Source organism: Panthera onca, chromosome B2 (assembly GCF_046562875.1).
Source record: "Panthera onca isolate mPanOnc1 chromosome B2, mPanOnc1 haplotype 2, whole genome shotgun sequence".
NCBI lineage: Eukaryota > Metazoa > Chordata > Mammalia > Carnivora > Felidae > Panthera > Panthera onca.
In genome coordinates this window covers 25437133-25460532 of record NC_138343.1, presented here as the reverse complement: position 1 = coordinate 25460532, position 23400 = coordinate 25437133, and the positions used below count along the sequence as shown (strand labels likewise).

The following is a 23400-nucleotide window of genomic DNA, read 5'->3' as shown; positions in this document are numbered from 1 at the left end:
GGATGCAGAGAATAAAATGGATAGACTCCCTACTCTCCAGATGCTCACATTTAAGGAGTGTGAATTGCTAAAGCAGAAGAACTACCCAGATGTGTTGCTATGTGCTTTGAATTGTATTCCCTTTAGCAATTTTTTAAAGCATAAGGAAAGACTGGAATTGCTTTCTGTTGTTGTTCCTTAGACTATGAAACCCTGAGGTTTCACAAGGTTGGGCTATACATTGCCCTGGAATTTTTCATTATTATATAATCATCTCTGGACTGGTTGCCAGACCTCCCACCTTGCCCTTTTCTACACTGCTACCAAAGGTTGTCTTTAAAACACAAATCTGATCATGCTCTAAGTTAACCTTGCAGCTTAAACACCTTCCAGTGTTGCCTCTTGCCTCCAGAATAACGTGCAAGACATTATGTGATATAACCCTACGTCCCCCAAGTCTGCTTTCTTGCCAAAGCTCCCTACCCATCCCGTGGTTGCCACAACCTCAGGCATAGCCCAGCCCTGGCACACACGGACCTCATGCTCCAGCAGAGATCTCTCAACACAATCAAATGCTTTGCCCACAATGACCTTGTTCTGGCAATCTCTCGGACTCTTCTCTCTGGAAAATCCTAGGCATCCTTCAAAATTCCATTCAAAAATGTCCTGTTTGAGAAGTCTTCCTGGCCCACCCCAAATGGGCCCTCCTACACTTGCTGTACCTGTTAAATACACATATTATTGCCTTGGATTTTGATTATTGATTGTGAATCATTCTGGCTGAGAACTCTGTTTTCCAGGGTTGATTGGGCAGATCTGTTCCCCCTAATACATTGTGCACATCACGAACATGGGAACCAGGATTGGACATCCCACAGTGCCAAGCACATACTAGAACTCCAATGAATGAATGTATGTGGAATCAAAGAGACAGGATTATTCTAACCCCTGTCTGATGGGGATGATCTCTGATTTGCATGAGCTGTCCACTAGGCTTGGGAGTGAGAAGACCTGGGCAAGGCATATTTCTCCCCAGGATCTCTCTGGAGCCCCAGACTCTTCAAGTATGAGTTGAAGCAGGTGGAAGCTATAAGAAGAGGTCTCTGGTCAGAGCTGTAATTGAGAAGGAAGAGAAGATTCGGGAAGCCATTCTGGTGATATCTCAAGTTTGTTGTACCTTCTGATTGCAGTGTAGTGTAAGACACATAGAAATGGTACTCACACAACTGACTGCTGTAGTCAGAACCACAAAAGATCACAAATTTTAAATTGAGACTCCAGGTTAAATATGGCTAGAGGGTCTTTTGTCCCCTGTGGCTATCTTCATGTTATCCCTGCTCCTTCCATGACCAGGCTGCAAACCAACTTGGACCTGGCACTGCCAAGACAAGATTATCAAGGGTCATTTGAGTTCACAGCAAGCAATCTACATGACGAGTCTGGAGAATGAAAGGAAAATCTTCACTGTCTTTGTTTACTCTGATGATTGTCACATGCTCCTTTTTTTGTTGTTGTGGCCTGAGTGAGTCAACACTTCCCCAAAGTATTGACTAATCACATGGCTTGGCCGGGTCTGAGCGGTGAAGCCACGCAATGTATACTGCAGGATCCTCGAGCACTGTGTGTGTGTGCTTGCAGAAAGTGAACGGGGCCCCCAAGCCCTTCTCCATCTAAACCAGCACCTGGTGAAGCTCCTAGAGCTGACAATTTGATGCTCTCAAGTACTGTGGTCTCGACTGGATCTGCGAAGACAGCAGGCTGTGCATTTGCTTCCCTCTGGTGGTAGGTCCTGGAGTGAGCCTGGGGACTCTGTGTCTTCCTCTAACACTGGATGAATGGGTGCCTTCCAGCTTCACTCCCAGAGGGTTCCCAAACACCTAGCCCAGAAGGTAAGCTCATTGTTTCATTGGCCACTGTTCATAACAGTGTCTAACATTTATAGAATGCTACTCAGTGCTCTACGCTGTGGTACAGACTCTATAGAAGTGTGTCATTTGAGCCATACAACAGGGTTAGGAAGTAGGGACTGTTAGTAGTATTCCTGTAGACAGAAGAGGGGTGGGGCCATGCTAGAGAGAAAGAAAATAGCCCAGTTAATGAATCTGGGAACTAGGATCACACCCTGGGTCTGCTGCCAAAGGGCCCAGGCTCTTAGCCTCTGTGCTGTGCTGCCTCCCACACTGCAAGTGGAGTCTGAGATATGTTCATATCCACACACATGGCCCTCACCCACAAACAGAGTACCTTGCATGACCGACTCCCAGTATTGAAGCTGTAGGCTGGTAAGTGTGAATGCTTAGATGGAGGCATCTGTGGGCATACAGGAAGGTCTCATACAAGTATATAAACCCAGTATAGGAACATAGCCTTTAACATAGCACTTTAGAACCTTACTCAGATCAAGTCCAGGATAGCCAGCCACCTATTATTCCAGGCATGGAAAAGGAAAGACCATTTTGCACTCTATTGTGGTCCCTCCCTTGATGGGATCCTTGATTTGTCCTGTGCTTGAGCAGAGGACAGCCCCCCCACCCCCCGCCCAGAGCCAGTGCCCAGCGCCAGTGCCCAGCATAGCTACCGACAGCCTTCCCTGAACATCTGATAAAGAGGCTCTTGCTAGGGAATCCCATTACTATGACCACATTGGATGTGGCCCCTTTAGAACAGGGGGAAGGGAAATAGCCTAATTTCTGGCAAATCTGTCTGATCTGCTTGGTGGAAGAGGATGGCTGGACTGATTCTGAATAATTATCAGTTCATCTTTAGATAAAGTAAAGATGAGCTCTGTGTACAGGGTTTCCACCAAACTCAAGTGTTCATATCTTTTTGGTTAACTGGGTCTCTTTGGTGTTGCCATTGCCAGGGCTTGTGGGCTTTCTTGCTCTCGCTCTCTCTCAGAAATAAATAAATAAACATTAAAAAAAAAAAAAAAAAAGCTGATTCTGAATATAGAGATAAAACCAGGTTTGGGAGATGATAGCCTGTCCTGCCCTAATTGTTCTCTTTCTGGCACCTGTGAAAAACCTTGATGCTCCCTGACAATGCCTTCTAATGAGGTCCCTAAGAGCTGACTCATTGAATCCTTTTGGATGGAGTGGAAGGCAAACCTTTTCCACTGTGTTTTCTGCTGTATGGCAACAGGATATACCCATGCTGAGGTTGCAACCCAGGCGATGGATACCAAGGAGAGTCTGGTCCCTCAGGGGATCTAAAGCAAAGTGCACTTATCCTACAATTGCTTTCAGGAAGGCTGGTCTTCACATACACAAGGTAGAAGACAGGCATTCTTTCTAGGAGGAGAGTATGCATGCTTAGAAAGGAGGTTGGTTAATGGTTTTAAGAACTGAAATACAGAGTGAAGAGCCTTAGGCTTTTCACCATAGAACAGTCTTCTCTCTTTACTAATACTTACACCACAATTTGTCCCTGCCACAATCAGAAATCAAAGCCGTAGGTGTCTTAATTACAGGAAACATTGTACATCCAGTGCTTCTGACCTTACACTGAAGGGGAGTTTATTTTTAGCTAACAGGCATTTAACCTTTCTGGAACGTCTTTGGGGTGTTTGTTTCTCAGAGGACATGTGAGGAGTGGCTTCTAACCAGTTATTTTCTGACTGACTTTAGCACCATGTGCTGCACTTGCATGGATTTGAAGTCCTCACCCCTCAGGTGTTGCTCCTGAGGCCACATCAGACAAAGAAAGGCAAGTGATGGTGGCACTGCGGGCCCAGAGACTGACAGGCATTGGGAAGGAAGCGCCCGCCCACGGGACACCTCCCTGGTACTTTAGGTGATAACCTGCAATGCAGTCACCCCACCAAAGAGTGGTGGACGGGACTGGAGTTAAACAAAACTTACAGAAAAGTTGGTTGAATATACTTAATGTGTCAGTCATCAATTTATTGCCTCTTGGCCACAAATGCCACCTTTAACATCTGCAGCATGATGAACAGAATCCCTTTAAGCATTTCTCCTTTAAAGCAAGCTTCCGGGGTAGAGGGCTCTGGGATGACAGGCCAGGACAGGGGAAGAGGCTCTCGGGTGGTTTATAGTGACGGCCGACTCTATGCTGGGCTGGCGGGAGCCCTGCCACAGGCCAAATAAGCTGCCATAGTTCTCTCTGCAGGGAAAGCAGAGCCCCCTTTTGCAGATGCTGCCCATTTGCCTGCATCCCCCAGGGGCCTACTACTCACCCAGCAACTTCAGTCCAACACCAGCGTGAACAAACCAGCAAATTTCTTTGCCATGTGTGGGCTGAGCCATACTTTCTCCAACAGGTTTGAACCAACCACTGTCTGTCCTTCTGTGGCACTCTCTCCCTCAGCCTGAAGGAACCTTAAAGAGTTGTCTTATATCTTGTGGTCACTCTTTTCTTGTAGTTAATAGTTCTTTATATTATACTCCTGTTTGCGCTACTGTGTGCTCTCTGTCTCCTGATTAGAATCAGACCGCTACATTTAATGATGTGGGTAAAAGTTTCATAATAAATAAGTAGCCCAAGGGCACCTGGGTGGCTCAGTTGGTTAAGCGTCCATCTTCAGCTCAGGTCATAATCTTGAGGTTCATGGTTTTGAGCCCTGCACCGAGCTCTGTGCTGATAGCTCAGAGCCTGGAGCCTGCTTCAGATTCTGTGTCTCCCTCTTTCTCTGCCCCTTCCCCACTTGCACTTCTGTGTCTCTCTCAAAAAAATGGAAAAATGTTAAAAAAAAAAAAGAAAAGAAAAAATGTTTAAATGAACAACTTAACATGACACTACAAGGAACTAGAAAAAGGAGAAACTTAGCTGAACTTTAGTAGAGGAAGGAAATTACAAAGAAAAATCAGAAATAAATAAAATAGAGACCAGAATAAACAATAACATAACATTGAAGGTAATGATCAGTTTTTCCAAAAACATAAATTGGTAATGCTTTAACTATATTAACTAAGAAACAAAAGAGAGAAGACCCAAAAACCAAAATGAGAAATGGAAGAGAAAACAATACAACAGATAACCAACCACAGAAATATACAGTGTGGTAACTTACTATAAGCAATTATATACTAACAAATCAGATAAGTTAGAAAAAAACCCACATAATTCCTAAACACACACAAGTCACCAAGACTGAATCATTGATCTTGAATCCAAGAAATAGGAAATCTTCTTAGACCAATAACATGAATGAAAGTTGAATTAGAAATGAAAAATCTCCCAGCACATAAAAGCCCAAGACCACATGGTTTCACTGGTGAATTCCACCAAACATTAAACAAAATAATGAAAATCTTTATCAAAATCTTACAAATAATAGAATAGAGGAGACACATTCAAAATCATTCCATGAGGCCAATACTATCTGATACCAAAGCAGGATAAAACAAAAACAAAAAACATCTAGTTTGTCTGATATAGGTATTGCTACTCCAACTTTCTTTTGACATCCATTTGCATGATTAATGTTTCTCCATCCCCTCACTTTCCATCTGCAGGTAGGTGTCTTTAGGTCTAAAATGACTCTCTTATGGGCTATATTTTCTATTACTAATTTTTTCTTTCAGGAAGTAATGGGACAATTTGTGAAGAAGATATTCATTACATTTAATACTTTAACTTCATTCTTGAGAATTTATCCTAAGAAATTATTTAAAAAATACTATTATAGATTTTTTAATGAAAAGAATCATAAATATGCATTTGATTAAGCAAATTATGTTGTATCACTTTGATGTAACATTATAAACTTAACAGGAAAATTATATGTCCTTATGCACAACCTATAAAACCTGGTCATGGAAAGTGTTGCACACAAGAAATAAGTAAACCAGGGCAATATAATTGTCAAGAGTTGTGCAAGTTCTAGGATTTTACCTTACTTACAAACTAACAAATTATTTGTCTGTTACATCCTATTTCATGGATGCTGGCAGAAGACATTAGACTTTTGGCCAGAGACAGAGGACTTCATTACTGACAGAAAAAGCAGTAGGTAGAGCTTATCATATTCTTTTTGTGTTGGTTTCCCATGCCACCCGTGTCCTATGAAGGCACTGCAAAACGTACTTCATGGATGCCTTCACAACCAGAGCGTTGAAATTTAGGAGAGGAACACTGAGCTTGGGGGATTTAGTGCTTTTACAAAAAGCAGATACAAGCTTGCTCTTTCTTGGGGAGAGATGTTAACTCATCTATTGAAGCTGCCCACTGCAAACACAACCCTGAGAAATAGCCCAGGCAAAGGGCATTCAAGCATTCTTGGCGTACTCAGAAAGAACGTGCAGGGAGCAATCCACCCTTGATGGATTGCCTTTCCCAACAACAAAGTAACAACTAGGCATAAAGCATGAAGACTTTAAAAAGGCATGAAAAAATAAATATAATTTTGTTAGTGTGGCAATGTTTTCTTTAGTATCGTTCTGTGCTCTTGTCGTTTATGTATGTATGTTCATATATTCACAGATAGGCACTGGGCAGAAAACACATTCCAATATCAGTTTTTGGAAATTTAAGGAGGAGAATTCTCCCCTCTTCCTGCTGGTTTATTTCCTCTGTTGGCTTCTTTCCTTTGTCAGAGATGCCTCCCAAATCCTCCCATACTTCCTACAAATCACAGGGAGTGCATTGGGAGCTTTTATATCCATTAGGCATCACTTGTCTGTGAATAATGATCATTTGTGTCTTTTTTCTCAATTCTTGTCCTATTTTTGCCTTTTTGTGTAGTAAGGGATACCTCCTGTATAATAAATGGTCACCCTTACTTATCTTGTTACTAATCTTACTGTGAAAACTTTTGAGGACTCACTATTAGTATGAAGAATGGTTGTTGACTTTATCAAATACTTGTATGCATATATTGAAATAATCATGTTTTAATTTTTATCTGTTGATGTTGTAAATTTTAGTGATTGTTTTCCTAATTTTAAATGAAACTTGCATTCCTAGGAAACTTACTTTGGCCATTATGTATTATCTTGTTTTCATTTTGATGAATTCTGTTTGCTAGTAGTTGGCTTTGAAGTTTTACATTTATGTTGATGCATTAGATCAGCCTGTAATTTTCTTTCTGCTTCTGTCCTTGTCAGATTTTAATATGAAGCTTAATCTCAAAAAAGTGAGTTTGGGAGTGAAGCCTCCTTCTCTACACTATGTATTAACTTGATTAAGAATGAAATCATTTGCTCCTTGAATGAAATCATTTGTTTGGTAAAACTTTCTAGTAAAACAATCTAGACATGAAGTTTTGTTTGGCTTTGTGGTTTTGGATTAGATAAAATAAGCATGGTCCACCCTGTGTCTCCCACTGAATGTAGTATAAAGCCTGGAAAAATGCTTAAAGCAACTATTACAGGAGTCTAAAAAGTAAACAGTAGCAGGTGGAATGGGGAAGACCAGAATTCAAAGTACTACCAACCTGACAATGTTTTGTCCTTTTTTCCCCTTCAGTATCTCTCAGCCTGAACTCAACACAGCCAAACATTCTGAGTTGTCGGTTGAAGACAGAAACATCTCCAGGGGAAGCCCTCTAGTTCTGGCTTGATTGGAAGGATAGGGAATTGTTAATGTTCAGGGAAACTGCGAAATCTCCCATTTTTTTCTTTTCTTTTTTCTCTGACATTCCAGCCTGCAAGCAATCCTGAAATGGCAACAAAAGGAGCTTGCAATTGCCCAAACCCTGAAGAAATAAACCCTTCCTGTCCAATCAGTGACTCTGTGGTACCAAGACACAGGAACCAAATCCTATCGCTTTCTTCTTCTCCCTGTTCTCCCATTTCTTGGCTCCAGACAGGGGTGCACTTGGAGAAGCATGTGGCAGAATGGGGCAATTAAAGTGCCAGCTTTCTTCCTGAAGTCTGGAAACAGAAGTCCTATAGAAACAGAAAATACTGCGGAGGTCATGGAGAGGGAGAGGGGAGTGCAGGGAAACCACACCGTAAAGTTGTGTTTGAACTCCTGGGCTCACCTTTAAGCTGCAGACCTGGGGATCTGATCCCAATCAGCATACCAAATACTTTGGGAACTGAACTATAGATAGACAATTGCTCAGATCACAGATTGGTCATGGGTGGCATACACATGAGACAAATCCCAACAGCGTTGCAAAGGATGTGAGAACTGAAATGGCATAGAAACCACAACCCACTGAAAGCATGTTGAAACAACTGGCCCGAACCTAACTGGGTTGATTACCTGCTAAAACAAAAATAATAACATTCTTGATGAAATTCAAATAAAACCCAGAGTTTCATAACATAATCTTCAAAGTAGCCGGAATAGAATCCAAAATTGAATATTGGGTATTCGAAGAACCAGAAAAATCTCAACTTGCGTGGGAAAAGGAACTCAAGAGATGCTAACACCAAGATGACACAGATGTTGGAGTGATCTGACAATGACTTTATAGTAGCTCCAGTGACCAGTCACAAATACTCTAGAAAGAGGTGGAAAAGTAAAAAGTCTCAGTAAATAAATGGAAGACAAAAAAGAAACAAATGGAAATTTTAGAACAGAAAAATACAAGAGCCAAAATACTATCTCAGTATCAGAATGGAAACACAAGGGGGAAGGTCAGTGACTCTGAAGATAGATCAACAGAAAGTATCCAATCTGAATAACAGATAAAATGATTTTTTTTTAATTGTCAAGTTAGCTAACATACAGTGCAGTCTTGGCTTCAGGAGTAGATTCCCATGGTTCATCACTTACATACAACACCCAGTGCTCATCCCAACAAGAGCTCTCTTCAATGCCCATCACCCGTTTTCCCCACCCACCAATCCCCCAGCCCTATCAATCCTCAGTTTGTTCTCTGTACTTAAGAGTCTCTTATAGTTTGCCTCCCTCTCTGTTTTTATCTTTTTATTCCTTCCCTTCCCCTATGGTCATCTGTTAAGTTTCTCAAATTCCACATAAGAGTGAAATCATATGGTATCCATCTTTCTCTGACTGACTTATTTTGCTTAGCATAATACCCTCCATTCCATCCACATTGTTGCAAATGGCAAGATTTCATTCTTTTTCATCACTGAGTACTATACACACACACACACACACACACACACACACACACACACACACACCAGTTCTTCTTTAGCCATTCATTGGTTGATGGACAACTGATTTGGGCTCTTTCCATAATTAGGCTATTATTTATAGCGCTGCTATAAACATTGGGGTGCATGTGCCCCTTCAAATCAGCACTCATGTATCCTTTGGATAAATTCCTACTAGTGTTATTTCTGGGTTGTAGGGTAATTCTATTTTTAATTTTTTGAGGAACATCCACACTGTTTTCCAGAGTGGCTGCACCATTTTGCATTCCCACCAACAGTGCAAGAGGGTTCCCCTTTCTCCACATCCTCACCAACATCTGTTGTTTCCTGAGTTGTTAATTTTAGTCATTCTGACTGGTGTGAGGTGGTATCTCAGTGTGGTTTTGATTTGTATTTCCCTGATAATGAGCAATATTGAGCATCTTTTCATGTGCCTGTTGGCCATCTGGATGTCTTCTTTGGAAAAGTGTCTATTCATGTTGACAGGGTCCTTGAGCAAACAGCTAAGAAAGAATTCTTGAGATGTCTTTGGTGCAAAAAGGTGATTTTATTAAAACTTGGGGACAGGACCCATGGGCAGAAAGAGCTGCACTGAGGTTGTGAGGAGTGACTGATTATATACTTTTACGTTAGTGGTGGTTAGGGATAGGGTAAGTCTCTAAGGAATTTGAAAGCAAGGCTTTTAGAACCTTAAGGGGCTAGATACTGTTAAGATAAGGTTACTTTTAGTCTTTAATGAAACAAAAACATTAAGGAAGTAAGCCAGCCATGAGTTTTTGAAGAAGGTCATGCTCTGCATGTTTCAGGTGTGTATCAGTGGGCTGCAAGCTGTAAAGAGATTTAATTTAAGCTACATTTCTCTTCCCTTTGTTTCCCTCATCAATATCGTCTGCCCATTTTTTACTGGATCATTTGTTTTTCGGGTGTTGAGTTTGGTAAGTTCTTTATAGATTTTTGATACTAACCCTTTATTTGATATGTCATTTGCAAATATCTTCTCCCATTCCATCAGTTGCCTTTTAGTTTTGTTGATTGTTTCTTTTGCCATGCAGAATCTTTTTTATCTTGATGAGGTCCTAATAGTTCATTTTTGCTTTTATTTCCCTTGCCTTCAGAGACAGGTCAAGTAAGAAATTGCTGCAGCTGAGATAAAAGAGATTGCTGCCTGTTTTCCCCGGTAGCATTTTGATGGCTTCCTGTCTTAAATTTAGGCCTTTCATCCGTTTTTAACTTATTTTTGTGTATTGGGTATAAAAGCAGTCCGGTTTCATTCTTCTGCATGTTACCGTCCAGCTCTCTGCACCATTTTCTAAAGAGACTATTTTTTTCCATTGGATAATCTTTTCTGCTTTGACAAAAATTAGTTGGCCATATATATTTTTGGGTCCATTTCTGGGTTCTCTATTCTACTCTATTGGTCTATGTGTCTGTTTTTGTGCCAGTACCATACTGTTCTGATGATTACAACTTTGTAATACAGGCTAAAGTCCAGGATTGGGATGTCCCCAGCTTTGGTTTTCTTTTTCAACATTACTTTGGCTATTCAGGGTCTTAAATATAGATTTTAGGATTGTTTGTTCTAGCTCTATAAAGAATGCTGGCGCTATTTTGATTGGGACTGCACTGAATGTGTAGATTGCTTTAGGTAGTATTAACTTTTTAACAATATTTATTCTTCCAGTCCATGAGCATGGAATGTTTTTCCAATTCTTTGTGTCTTCTTCAATTTCTTTCATAGGCTTTTTATAGTTTTCAGCATATAGATCTTTTACCTCTTTGGTTAGGTATTCCTAGATATCTTATGTTTTTGGTGCAATTGTAAATGGGATCGATTCCTTGATTTCTATTTTTTCTGTTTCATTATTGGTGTATAGATATGCAACCGATTTCTGTACATTGATTTTATATCTTGCAACTTTGCTGAATTCATGGGTAAGTTCTAGTAGTTTTTTGGTGGAGCCTTTTGGGTTTTCCATGTATTGTATCATGCCATCTTCAAAGAGTGAAAGTTTGACTTCTTCCTTGTCAATTTGGATGCCTTTTATTTCATTTTGTTTTCTGATTGCTGGGGCTATGACTTCCAATACCATGTTAAACAACAGTGATGAGAGTGGACATCCCTGTTGTGATCTCAGGGGAAAAAACTCTCAGTTTTTCCCCATTGAGTATGATCATTAAATGTGGGCCTTTCAAATATGGCTCTTATGATGCTAAGTTATGTTCCTTCTATCCCAACTTTTTTGAGGGTTTTTATTAAGAAAGATGCTATATCTTGTCAAATACTTTTTCTGCATCCATTGACAGGATCATGTGGTTCTTATCCTTTCTTCTACTAATGTGATGTATCATGTTGATTGATTTGAACCAGGCCTACAGCCCTGGAATGAATCCCCTTGATCATGGTGAGTAATTCTTTTAATATACTGTTGAGTTAGATTTGCTAGTAACTTGTTGATAATTTTTGCATCCATGTTCATCAGGGATATTGGTCTGTAATTCCCCTTTTAAGTGGGGTCTTTGTCTTGTTTGGGAATCAAGGTAATGCTGGCTTCATAGAATAAGTCTGGAAGCTTTCCTTCCATTTCTGTTTTTTGGAACAGTCTGAGAAAAATGTTAACTGTGCTTTAAATGTCTGGTAGAATTCCCCTAGGAAGGCATCTTTCCCAGTACTCTTATTTGTTGAGAGATTTTTAATAAATGATTCAATTTCTTTGCTGGTTATGGGTCTGTTCAAATTTTCTATTTCTTCCCGTTTGAGTTTTGGTAGTGTCTGAGTGTCTAAGAATTTGTCCATTTCTTCCATATTGTCCAGTTTGTAGACATATAATTTTTCATAGCATTCTTTTTTTAAAAATTTTTAATGTTTATTTATTTTTTTGAGAGACAGTGAGTAAGTGGAGAGGGGCAGAGAGAGAGGGAGACACAGAATCTGAAGCAGCCTCCAGGCTCTGAGCTGTCATCACAGAGCCCGACGTGGGGCTTGAACTCAAAAACTGCAAGATCATGACCTGAGCCAAAGTCGGATGCTTAACTGACTGAGAAACCCAGGTGCCTCAATTTTTCATAGTATTCTTAATAACCATTTGTATTTCTGTTATTTCTATGGTGTTGGTTGTGACCTCTCTTTCATTTGCGATTTTATCTAATTGGGTCCTCTCTCTTTTCTTTTTGAGAAATCTGGCTAGGGGTTTATCAATTTGATTTACTCTTTCAAAAAACTGGCTCTTAGTTTCATTGATCTGTTCTACTATTTTTTGGATTCTATATTATTTATTTGTGCTCTAATCATTAATATTTCTCTTCTTCTCCTGGCTTTGGGCTTTCTTTGCTGCTGCCTTTCTAGTTCCTTTAGGTGTGGGGTTAGGTTGTGTATTTGGGATCTTTCTTGCTTCTTGAGATAGACCTGAATTGCAATGTATTTTCCTCTTAGGACTGCCTTTGCTGCATCCCAAAGGGCTTGGACTGTCATGTTTTCATTTTTATTTGCTTCAATATATTTTTTAATTTCTTCTTTAATTTCCTGGTTGACCCATTTATTCTTTAGTAGGATGTTCTTTCACCTCCATGTATTTGGGGGCTTTCCAAATTTTTTCTTGTGGTTGATTTCAAGATTCATAGCATTGTGATCTGAAAGTATGCATGCTATGATCTCAAACTTTTTATATTTGTCAAGGGCTGTTTTGTGACTTAGTATGTGATCTATTTTGGAGAATGTTCTATGTGCACTCAAGAATGTGTATTCTGCTACTTTTGGATGAAATGTTCTGAATATATCTGTTAAGTCCACCTGGTCCAATGTGTCATTCAGAGCCATTGTTTCCTTATTGATTTTCTGCCTAGATGATCTGTCCATTCCTGTAAGTGGAATATTAAAGTCCCCTACAATCACAGTATTATTAACTATATATTTATTTATGTTTGTGATTAATTCATTTACATATTTGGGTGCTCCACATTGGGGGCATAAACATTTACAATTGTTAGCACTTCTTGATGGATAGACCCCTAATTATATAATACCCTTCTTCATCTCTTCTTACAGTCTTTGTTTAAAAATGTAGTTTGTCTAATGTAAGTATGGCTACCCAGCTTTCTTTTGACATCTAGTAGCATGATAGATGGTTATCTATCCCCTCACTTTCAATCTTAAGGTTTCCTCAGGCTGTCTCTTGGAGGCAGCATACAGATGGATCTGTTTTTTTATCCATCCTGATACCCTATGTCTTTTGATTGGGGCATTTGGTCCATTTACATTCAGAGTGATTACTGAAAGATATGGATTTAGTGTCATTGTGTTAACTGTAGGTTTTGTGCTTGTGGTGATGTCTTTGGTCCTTTGTAGTCTTTGCTGCTTTCCACTCAGAGTCCCCCTTAGGATCTTCTGCAGGGCTTGTTTAGTGGTCATTAACTCCTTTAGTTTTTGTTTGTCTCAGAAAGCCTTTAGCTCTCCTTCTATTCTGAATGACAGCCTTGCTGGATAAAGGATTCTTGGCTACACATTTTTCCTATTCAGCCCATTGAATATTTCCTTCCACTCCCTTCTGATCTGCCAAGTTTCAGTGGACATGTCTTTTATTGCTCTTATGTGTCTACCCTTGTAGGTTAAGGTCTGTTTGTCCCTAGCTGCTTTCAGAATTCTCCCTTTATCTTTGTATTTTTCCGGTTTCACTATGATATGTCATGGTGTTAATCTGTTTTTGTTGATTCTGAAGGGACTTCTCTATGCCTCTTGGACTTGGATGCCTGTTTCCTTGCCCAGATTAAGGAAGTTCTCAGCTATAATTGTTCAAATAAAGCTTCTTCCCCTTTCTCTCCCTTCTTCTTCTTCTGGAACTCGTATGATATGCATATTATTTTGATTCATTGAATCTCTTAGGTCTCTAATTCTCCCCTCATGGTCTAGTAATTTCCTTTCCCACTTTTTTCAGCTTCATCATTTTCCATAATTTTGTCTTCTATTTCACCTATTCTCTCCTCTGCTTCTTCCATCCTCACTGTCACTGTATCTCGTTTATTTTGCACTCATTTATAACATTTCTTTATTCATTGTGACTATTTCTTAGGTCTTTGATCTCTGCAGCAATAGATTCTCTGCTGTCCTCTATGCTTTTTTCAAGCTCAGCTATTTGTCTTATGACTGTTATTCTAAATTTGTGTTCAGATATATTGTTTATATCTGTTTTGACCAATTCTCTGGCTGTAATTTCTTCATGGATTTTCTTTTGACGAGAATTCTTCTATTTCATCATTTTGGCTAGGTTTCTGTCTTTTATGTGTTTTAATAGCTTGTTATGTGTCCTTCACCTGCAAGAACTACTATACTAAAAAGCAGTCATATAATGTCCAGGGCCTGGCACATCAGGAAGTGTTTTTTGGAGTGTGTTGTAGGCACTCTGTTGTTGCATATTTGGCTGCACTAGCCCACTGGTTAGTGTTCTACAAAGCTTCTCCTTGCTCATATTGGTGGATTCTTTGGACCTTCCACCAAGAGTACTTTGACTTGTTTGTTGAAGTAACCCTGGAAAAAAAGGAAAGGGCAGGGCACCTGACACCATACAAAGAGAAAAATGAAAGGGGTGGGAAAAAATGACCAAATAGAGAATCAAAGAAACTATAAGGATTAATCCAGAGAGACAGAGAGAGTGAAATGAAAATAAAGAAGAGGGAGATACAGAAAAGGTGTAAAAAGAATAGAGTAAAAATGCCTGATTAAACCAATAAACAAACAAAACAGAGAAAGAAAAACATATATATATATATATATACCAAAAATCAAATCAGAATCTATGAGCCTGATTCCAAAGGGGGAAGGAAAAAAGAGGAGGATAGAAAGAAAAAGAAGGGAAAAGAGAAGACAAGGAAAGGAGAGAGAGAGAGAGAGAGAGAGAGAGAGAGACACTAATATATAAAAAAACAAAACAAAACAAAACAAAAAACCACAGGACAGTTGTCTCTTGGTGCCTGGGACTGGTGGCTGTGCTGGTCTGGAGGAGAGGCTGTCTGGTTGGGTCAGTGACAGTCCCACTCCGGTAGATAAGCAGTTACCAGGCACAGAGGGGCTGGGGTTGGTGTAAGCGGTCCTGCCTCCACTGGGAGCTGCTGTCCTGTTCCCTGAACCCTGCCTTCTGTGTTGGTGATGGGGAGAAAATGGCGACAGCCCTATCTCTCCTCCCCTGACAAGTGTCTCAAACCATGTTGTTCAGGCCGCCCTCACAGAATAGTGCTGGCGGTCAGTCTGCCCTGCTCCACAGTCTCCCAGTGCCTCCTAGACACTCAGCTGGGATTCAATACTGATGTGTTAAAGGATACCACACCTCACAGACCCGGATCTGGGGTAGCACCACTCTGTCCTGCCAATAAAGGACCACAATGGGCTGGTGCCTGTAGGGTCTTTTGTCCTTGTGGGGGCAATATACCCTTGTTCCACAGTACTCAAGGGAAGGGACTGTTCTCTCCCAGTGCCCCCCTGAGATTGTTATTGAGCCCTGGGCTCGTTCCCCTCCCTTCCAGGCATGTGCACAATGGTGGCTTCGGTCGGGAGAAAGTTGTGCACTTTTGAAAACTCCAATCTTGGCTCCTAAGGCTGTTTGCAAAGTAGAACTTGGCACTCTTCATATTTCTTGTTCTCCAGTCCATGGTCCGGAGAGTGTTTTCTCTTGTCCTAACACAATACTGCACTTCTACAGCCTCTCTTTCTCTCCCTTTTGTCTCTTCACAGAAGGGGTTTCCTCCCCTCTGTGCCTTCTGCCACCATTGTCTCCTCCAATTTGCATACATGCACCTCTGTCCCACCAAGCTGTTTCCCTCCACCTGTGGAGATTTTTCTATCATTCCTTAGACTGATTTCCTGGGTGTTCCAAGTGTTCTGACCTCAACACAGCTGTGTTTGAAGGACAATGGAAATTCACATCTCTCTACTTCTCTACCATCTTAACTTCCCCAAGAAAAAATGATTAAAAAAAATGAACACAGCCTCAGCAACACAACCACCTATGACACAATAACAAAAGGTCTAAGACTGGTGTCACTGGAGTCCCAGATGAAGAGGAGAATGAGTGCACTGCCAAAAAATATTTGGAGAGGGGCACCTGTGTGGCTCAGTCAGTTAGGCATCTGACTCTTGATCTCAGATCAGGTCTTGATCTCAGGGTTATGAATTCAAACCCCATGTTGGGCTCCATGCTGGGCATGGAGCCTACTTAAAAAAATTTTTTTAGAGAAATAATGACTGAAAACTTCCCAAATTTAGTGAAAGACATAATGCAACTAATTCAAAACCAAACAGCATACACTGCAATTCATACCCAGATATACCATAATGAAACCATTGAAAACTAAGGAGAAAAAAAAATCTTGAAAGCAGCCAACAGAAAAAAATGTATTACCTATAAGGGAAAACCATTTCAAATAATTGTAGATTTCTCACCAGGAAGCATTTATCTCAGTAATAGAACTAGAGTTTGAAAATCAGCAAGATGAAATAAATGCAAAATACATCAACCAACTAGATGTAATCTACACATATAACACTCCATCCAACAACAGCAGAATACATATTCTTTTTGAGTATACATGGAACATTAACTGAAATAGACCATATCCTGAGTCATAACAAATTTAAAATAATTGAGGGGCACCTGGGTAGCTCAGTCGGTTAAGCTTCTGACTTTGGCTTAGGTCATCATCTCATGGTTCATGGGATCAAGATCCGAGTCAGGCTCAGGCTCTGTGCTGGCAGCTTGGAGCCTGGAGTGTGCTTCAGATTCTGTGTCTCCCTCTTTCTCTCCCCCTCCCCCACTCATGCTCTGTCTCTGTCTCTCAAAAAAATGAATAAACGTTTAAATTTTTTTTTTAATTTTAAATAATTGAAATCGTACCAAAATATTCTCTGACCATAATGGAATTAACTAGAAATCAATGAGTCCCTATGTGGCTCAGTCAGTTAAGTATCTGACTTTGGCTCACGTCATAATCTTAGGGTTCGTGAGTTGAAGCTCCAAGTTGGGCTCTGTGCTGACAGCTCAGAGCCTGGAGCCTGCTTCGGATTCTGTGTCTCCCTCTCTCTGCTCCTCCTCTGCTCATGCTCTGTCTCCCTTTCTCTCTCAAAAATAAATAAATGTTAAAAAAACTAGAAATCAATAGAAGAAAAAAATAATAAATCAATGCTTTGAAATTAAATAACGTTTATAAATGATTCATGATTCAAAGAGAAAGTCTTGAGAGAAATTAGAAACTATTTTGGACTGAGTGAAAATGAAAACACAACATATAAAAATGTGTGAGATTCAGTTACTGAAGTGCTTAGAGGGAAATTTTTAGCATTCAATTCTTATATTAAAAATTAAGAAAGGTCTTCAGTCAATAATCCAAGCTTCCACCTTAAGAAATAATAAAAAGAAGTACAAAATATACCCAACAGAATAGAAGGAAGAAAATAATAAAGATAAGAATAGAAATCTATGAAATTGAACACAGAAAATAATGGGAAAAATCAATTAAACTGCTTCTCATGAGGCAGAAAAGGAGAAGAAAAATCATTGATATAATTAGTAAAGAGGAGAGATCACTACAAACCTGTAGCTATTAAAAACTAGTATAGCAATAACATACTACAAACACCTCTGCACGCATAAACTTTAAATGAAATGGCCCAATTGTTTGAAAATACAAACTACTAAAATGTGCCCAAACTGAAATAGACAACTTGAATAAAATTGAATTTATAGTTAAAAGTCTTCTGAAAAAGAAATCTCTAGGCCCATGTGATTTTACTGGTAAGTTCTACCAAGTATTTATATGATAAAAAAAAAAAATCTCTCCATGTCTTTCTGTGACTTGATAGCTCATTTCTTCTTGCTACCAAACAATATTCTATTGCATGGGTATACCATCATTTATTCTTCACCTATTGAAGAGTATCTTGGCTGCTTCCAGTTTGGGGTAATTATGAATCAAGCTGCTATAAACATCCCATGAAGGTTTCTGTGTGTATATAAGTTTTTAATTCATTTGGGTAAATAAGTAGGAGAATGATTAATGAATCATAGGTGAGACTGTGGTTAGTTTTTTAAGACACTGCCAAAGATTTCAGTTGTTTACCAGTGAGTATCATTTTCATGTGGGCTTTTCATAAACACAGTTTATCATGTTGAGGAAGTTTCTTGCAATTTCTAATTTCTGGGTGTTTTTGTCATGAATTGGTGCTGGACTTTTTCAAATGCCTTTTCTACATCTATTGATATGATTACGTGGTCAGTTCCCCCCATCTTTCATTCTATTAATGTGTTGTGTTCTGTTGATTAATTTTTAAAATATTGAACTATGCTTGCATTTCTGGGCAAAATACCACTTGGTCATGGTGTATAATCCTTTTAACATCCTGTTAGATTAGGCTTGCAAATATTTGTAATGATTTATGCATCAATAGGTATAATGATTTTGGTCTATAGTTTTCCTTTCTTGTGATATCTTTGTTTGGTTTGGTACCAAGGTAATCCTGGCCTTCTAGAATGAGTTAGAAAGTGTTCCTTCCTCCTCTATTTTCTGAAAGAGTATGAGAAAAATTGGTGTGTGTTTTTTAATATGTTTTAATTTTTTTTCTTTTTCAAGTTTTTATTTAAATTCCACTTAGTTAACATACAGTGTAATATTAGTTTCAGGTGTAGAATTTACTGATTCATTACTTACATACAACATTCAGTGTTCATCACAATATTTAATACCCATCACCCATTTAACCCATTGCCCTGCCCACCTCCCTCCCAGGAAACCTCAGTTTGTTATCGATACATAAGAGTCAATTTTCTGGTTTGCCTCTCCCCCCACCCCCATGTTCATCTGTTGAGTTTCTTAAATTCCACATATGAATGCAATCATATGGTATTTGTCTTTCTCTGATGGACTTATTTTGCTTAGCATAATACACTAGCTTTATCCACGTCATTACAAATGGCAAGATTTCATTATTTTTTGTTGCCAAGTAGTATTTCATTATAGATGTGTGTGTGTGTGTGTGTGTGTGTGTGTGTGTGTGTGTGTATACACATATTGAACCACCCCTTGCATCCCAGGAATAACCACCCCTTGCATCCCACTTGATCATGGTGGATGATTTTTTAATATACTGTTGGATTTGATTTGCTAGTATTTTATGGAGAATTTTTGCATCCATCTTCATCAGGGATATTGGCCTGTATTGGCCTGTAGTTATCTTTTTTAGTGGAGTCTGTGGTTTTGGAATCAGGGTAATTTTGGCCTCATAAACTGAGTTTGGAAATTTTCCTTCCATTTCTGTTTTTTGGAATAGTTTGAGAAAAATAGATATTAACCCTTTAAATGTTGGTAGAATTCCCCTGGGAAGCCATCTGGCCCTGGACTTTTGTTTGTTGGGAGATTTTTGATTGCTGATTCAATTTCTTTGCTGGTTATCAGTCTATTCAAGTTTTCTATTTCTTCTTGTTTCCATTTTGGTAGTTTATATGTTTCTAGGAATTTATCAATTTCTTCTATATTGTCCAATTTGTTAGCATATAATTTTTCATAATGTTCCCTCATAATTGTATATCTGTGATGTTGGTTGTGATTTCTCCTCTGTCATTTGTGATTTTATTTATTTGGGCTCTTTCTCTTTTCTTTTTGATAAGTGTGGCTAGGAGTTTAACAATTTTATTAATTTTTTCAAAGAGCTGGTTTCACTGATCTGTTCTACTGCTTGTTTGTTTTTTAGTTTCTAGTTTCTGTGTCTTTTATCTCTGCTCTAACATTTATTATTTCCCTTATTCTGCTGACTTTAGTCTTTGTTGTTCTTTTTCTAGCTCCTTTAGAGGGAAGGTTAGTTTAGTTTTGTTTTGTTTTGAGATTTTTCTTGCTTCTTAAGGTAGACTTGTATTGCTATATACTTCCCTCTTATAAAAGTTTTCATGGCATTGTGGTCATAAAATATGCATGGTATGATCTCAGTCTTTTTCTACTGGTTGATGCCTGATTTGTAATCAGGACATCCTGGAGGATGTCCCATGTGCACTTGCAAAGAATGTGTATTTTACTGCTTTAGGATGAAATGCTTAAAAAAAATTTTTAAATGTTTTTAGTTATTTTTGAGACAGGGAGAGACAGAGCATGAGCAGGGGAGGGGCAGAGAGAGAGGGAGACACAGAATCCGTAGCAGGCTCCAGGCTCTGAGCTGTCAGCACAGAGCCTGATGTGGGGCTTGAACTCATGGATGTGAGATGATGACCTGAGCTGAAGTCGGACGCTCAACTGACTGAGCCACCTAGGATGAAATGTTTTAAATATATCTGGTCCAATGTGTCATTGAAAGCCATTGTTTCCTTGTTGATTTTCTACTTAGATGATCTGTCCATTGGTGTGTTACAGTCCCTTACTATTGTATTATTATCAATAAGTGATTTTATATTTGTTATTAGTTGTTTTATATATTTGGGTTCTTCTAAGTTGGGGACATAAATATTTACAATTGTTCAATCTTGTTGGGATAATCCCCTTTATTATGATATAGTGCCCTTCTTCATCTCTTTGGTCTAAAATCTAGTTTGTCTGATACAAGTATTGTTACTCCAGCTTTCTTTTGACATCCATTCGCATGATAAATGTTTCTCCATCCCCTCACTTTCTATCTGCAAGTGTCTTTAAGTCTAAAATGAATCTCCTGTAGGGAGCATGCAGATGGGTCTTATTTGTTTATCCTTTCTGACACCCTATGTCTTTTTATTGAAGCGTTAAGCCCATTTACATTCAGAGCAATTATTGATAGATATTATGTAGTGCCACTTTATTACTTATGTTGTCATCATTTCTGGAGTTTTACTCTGTTCCTTTCTAGTCTTTGTCAGTTTTTGTCTTTCCTTCCCACTCAAAGTGTCCCCTTTAACATCTCTTGCAGGGCTGGCTTAGTGGTCACAAACTCCTTTAATTTTTGTTTCTCTGGGAAACTATCTCTCCTTTTATTCTGAATGGTAGCCTTGCTGGATAGTTTTCTTGGCTGCATATTTTTCCCATTCAGCATGTTGAATATATCATGTCACTCCTTTCTGGCTTGACAAGTTTCTGTGGAGAGATCTGCAGTAACTTTATAGGTCTTCCCTTGTAAGTTAGGAACTTCTTTTGTCTTATTGCTTATAGGATTTTTTTCTTTATCACTATATTTTGTACTTTTAACTACAGTATGTCTTCGGGTTGGCCTGTTTTTGTTGATTTTCATGGGAGCTCTCTGTGCCCAATGGATATGGATGTCTGTTTCTTACCCCAGATTAGGGAAGTTCTCAGCTATTATTTCCTCAAATAAACCTCCTTCCCTCTTTGCTCTCTCTTCTTCTTCTGCAACTCCCATGATATGAATGTTATTACTTTTGATGGTGTAACTGAATTCTCTAAACCTACTCTTGTGACCCATAATTCTTTCTCTCTTTTGTTCAGCTTCATTATTTTCCATTACTCTATCTTCTATAACACTTATTCATTCCTCTGATTCTTCCATCCTTGTGATCATTACATTCAGTCTATTTCGAATCTCAGTTATTGCACTGTTTATTTCTGCCTGATTTTTTTTTTTTTACTTCTTTCTGTCTGTGGTAAGGGTCTCCCTGATGTCTTCATTGCTTTTCTCAAACCCAGCAAGTATCCTTATGATTGTTGCTTTATTATTTATATCTGTTTCAAGTAGATCTTTGGCTGTGATCTTTTCTTGTTTATTTGGGATGAATTCCTCCATCTTGGATTTTGTCTAGGTCTATGTGTTAGAAAAGCCTGTTATGTCTCCTGCTCCTAAGAGTAATGGCTTTATGAAGAGGTCATATAGTCTCTAGGGTCTGGCATTTCAGGGAGTGTCTCATGTGTGCTGCATGCACTCTGCTGTTGTGTTTTGGCAGCTCTATCCCAGGTCAGTCATCCACAGAGGCTCTTCTTGCCTGCGGTGGACAGTGTTTAGACCTAGGCCAGAGTATGGTGAGTTTTAATTAGGTGTGCTCTGGTCTACTTGTTAAATGAGACTTGATGATACTTCCACTAGAACTGAAGCCTTGCAGAACTCTATGGTCGGTGGATGTGGTGCATGCAGGGTTTTTTGCTGGTTTTCTGGGGAAGGAACTCACTACTTCACTTGGTCTTAGGCACATTTGCCTAAGAAAAGAATTACAAGCAGAGTGCAAGGGGATGGGGCTTGGTGTAAGCAGGTTAGGAAGCCAGCGTGCTATTTACTGAAGTGGGTTTATACTGCAGGGTGGGGAAGAGACATGGCACCAGCCAGCTCCCTTGTCCCCAGAGAGGGGACTCCATGCTTGCTGCTCTCAAGGATCCACTCTCAGAAGAGGGAATCATTTCCCCTCATGCATCCCAGCATTTTTCAGATCACTGTTTTCATGCTGTCTCCAGATTGCTTGCCTGCCTGGAGCAGTGCAGTGCTCTTTGGGCTCTATCCCAACCAAACTTGCTGACTTTTAAAACTCCAAATTTTAGGGACTTGATGTGGTGTGGACTTGCACTGGTCTTCTGGGGGAGAGTCTTGCCATGCAGGTTTGACCCAGAAAGGCAGTTGCACCAGAGCACAGGGGCATGGGACTTGGAGCATGGAATTTTGAGCAAAGCAGGCTAAACAGCCAATGTGCTGGTTAGCGACCCTCAAAAGGTGTCTCTACACCTATGCTGAGGAATGGGGGATGGAAATGGAGCTCACTGGCTCTTTTTTCCCTGGAGAGGCAGCTCTGTGAAAGCCATCTCTAATAGATGTGATCCAAGAAGAGTGAACAGTCTCTCTTCATGCAGCCTAGGTGATCCTCAGATCGTGCTGTCTGCCCCAGGTTTGTTTGTATGCCCTCTCTCCAGGAGTAGGGCAGTGCCCTCAGTTCACTATTCTAGCCAAGCCCACCATCCTCTAAAATTCCAGGCTTTGAGTCCTGCTCATTGCAAAAACTCATGAAAATCAGCCCCTCTCATCTTCCAAAGCCAATGTTCTCCTTGTGCATATCTCTGTGCACTCCAGTATCTCTCACCTTTCTCCAAGATCAGGTCTCCCTCCCCTCCATAGCACTCAAGATCTCTTTCTCCCCCAGACCATATATCTACATTTCTTACATATGGCCTTCTTAGAGAAGATATGGCCTCTTCTCTCCCTCTAGTTGTAGAGTTTGTTCTGACAGTCCTCAGGTTGATTTCTTGAGTATTTAGAATGATTTGACAGTGATCTAGCTGTTTAAGTGACAAGACACACCTAGGGTCCTCCTACTATGCCACCATCTTAGCTGCCCCTCATTAATCTTTTCTATCATTTTTTAAGTCTATTTCGTTTATTTATGCTCTGCTCTTTACTATTTTGTTCCTTCTACTAACCTTAGGTTTTATTTCTTCTTTTTTTTTTTTTCTGGTTCCTTTGGAT

At 39.6% G+C, this 23400-nt stretch overlaps 1 protein-coding gene across 1 annotated transcript in view; it reads left to right on the top strand.

The window, feature by feature from the left end:
• The first annotated feature begins 1577 nt into the window (after positions 1-1577).
• The window catches only part of RIPK1 (receptor interacting serine/threonine kinase 1), a 73037-nt gene continuing 51214 nt past the window's right edge, over positions 1578-23400 (top strand). The window contains exon 1 of the mRNA XM_078446686.2: positions 1578-1868. The gene's annotated coding sequence lies outside the window, so the exon portion shown is untranslated. The remainder of the gene's footprint in view (positions 1869-23400) is intronic.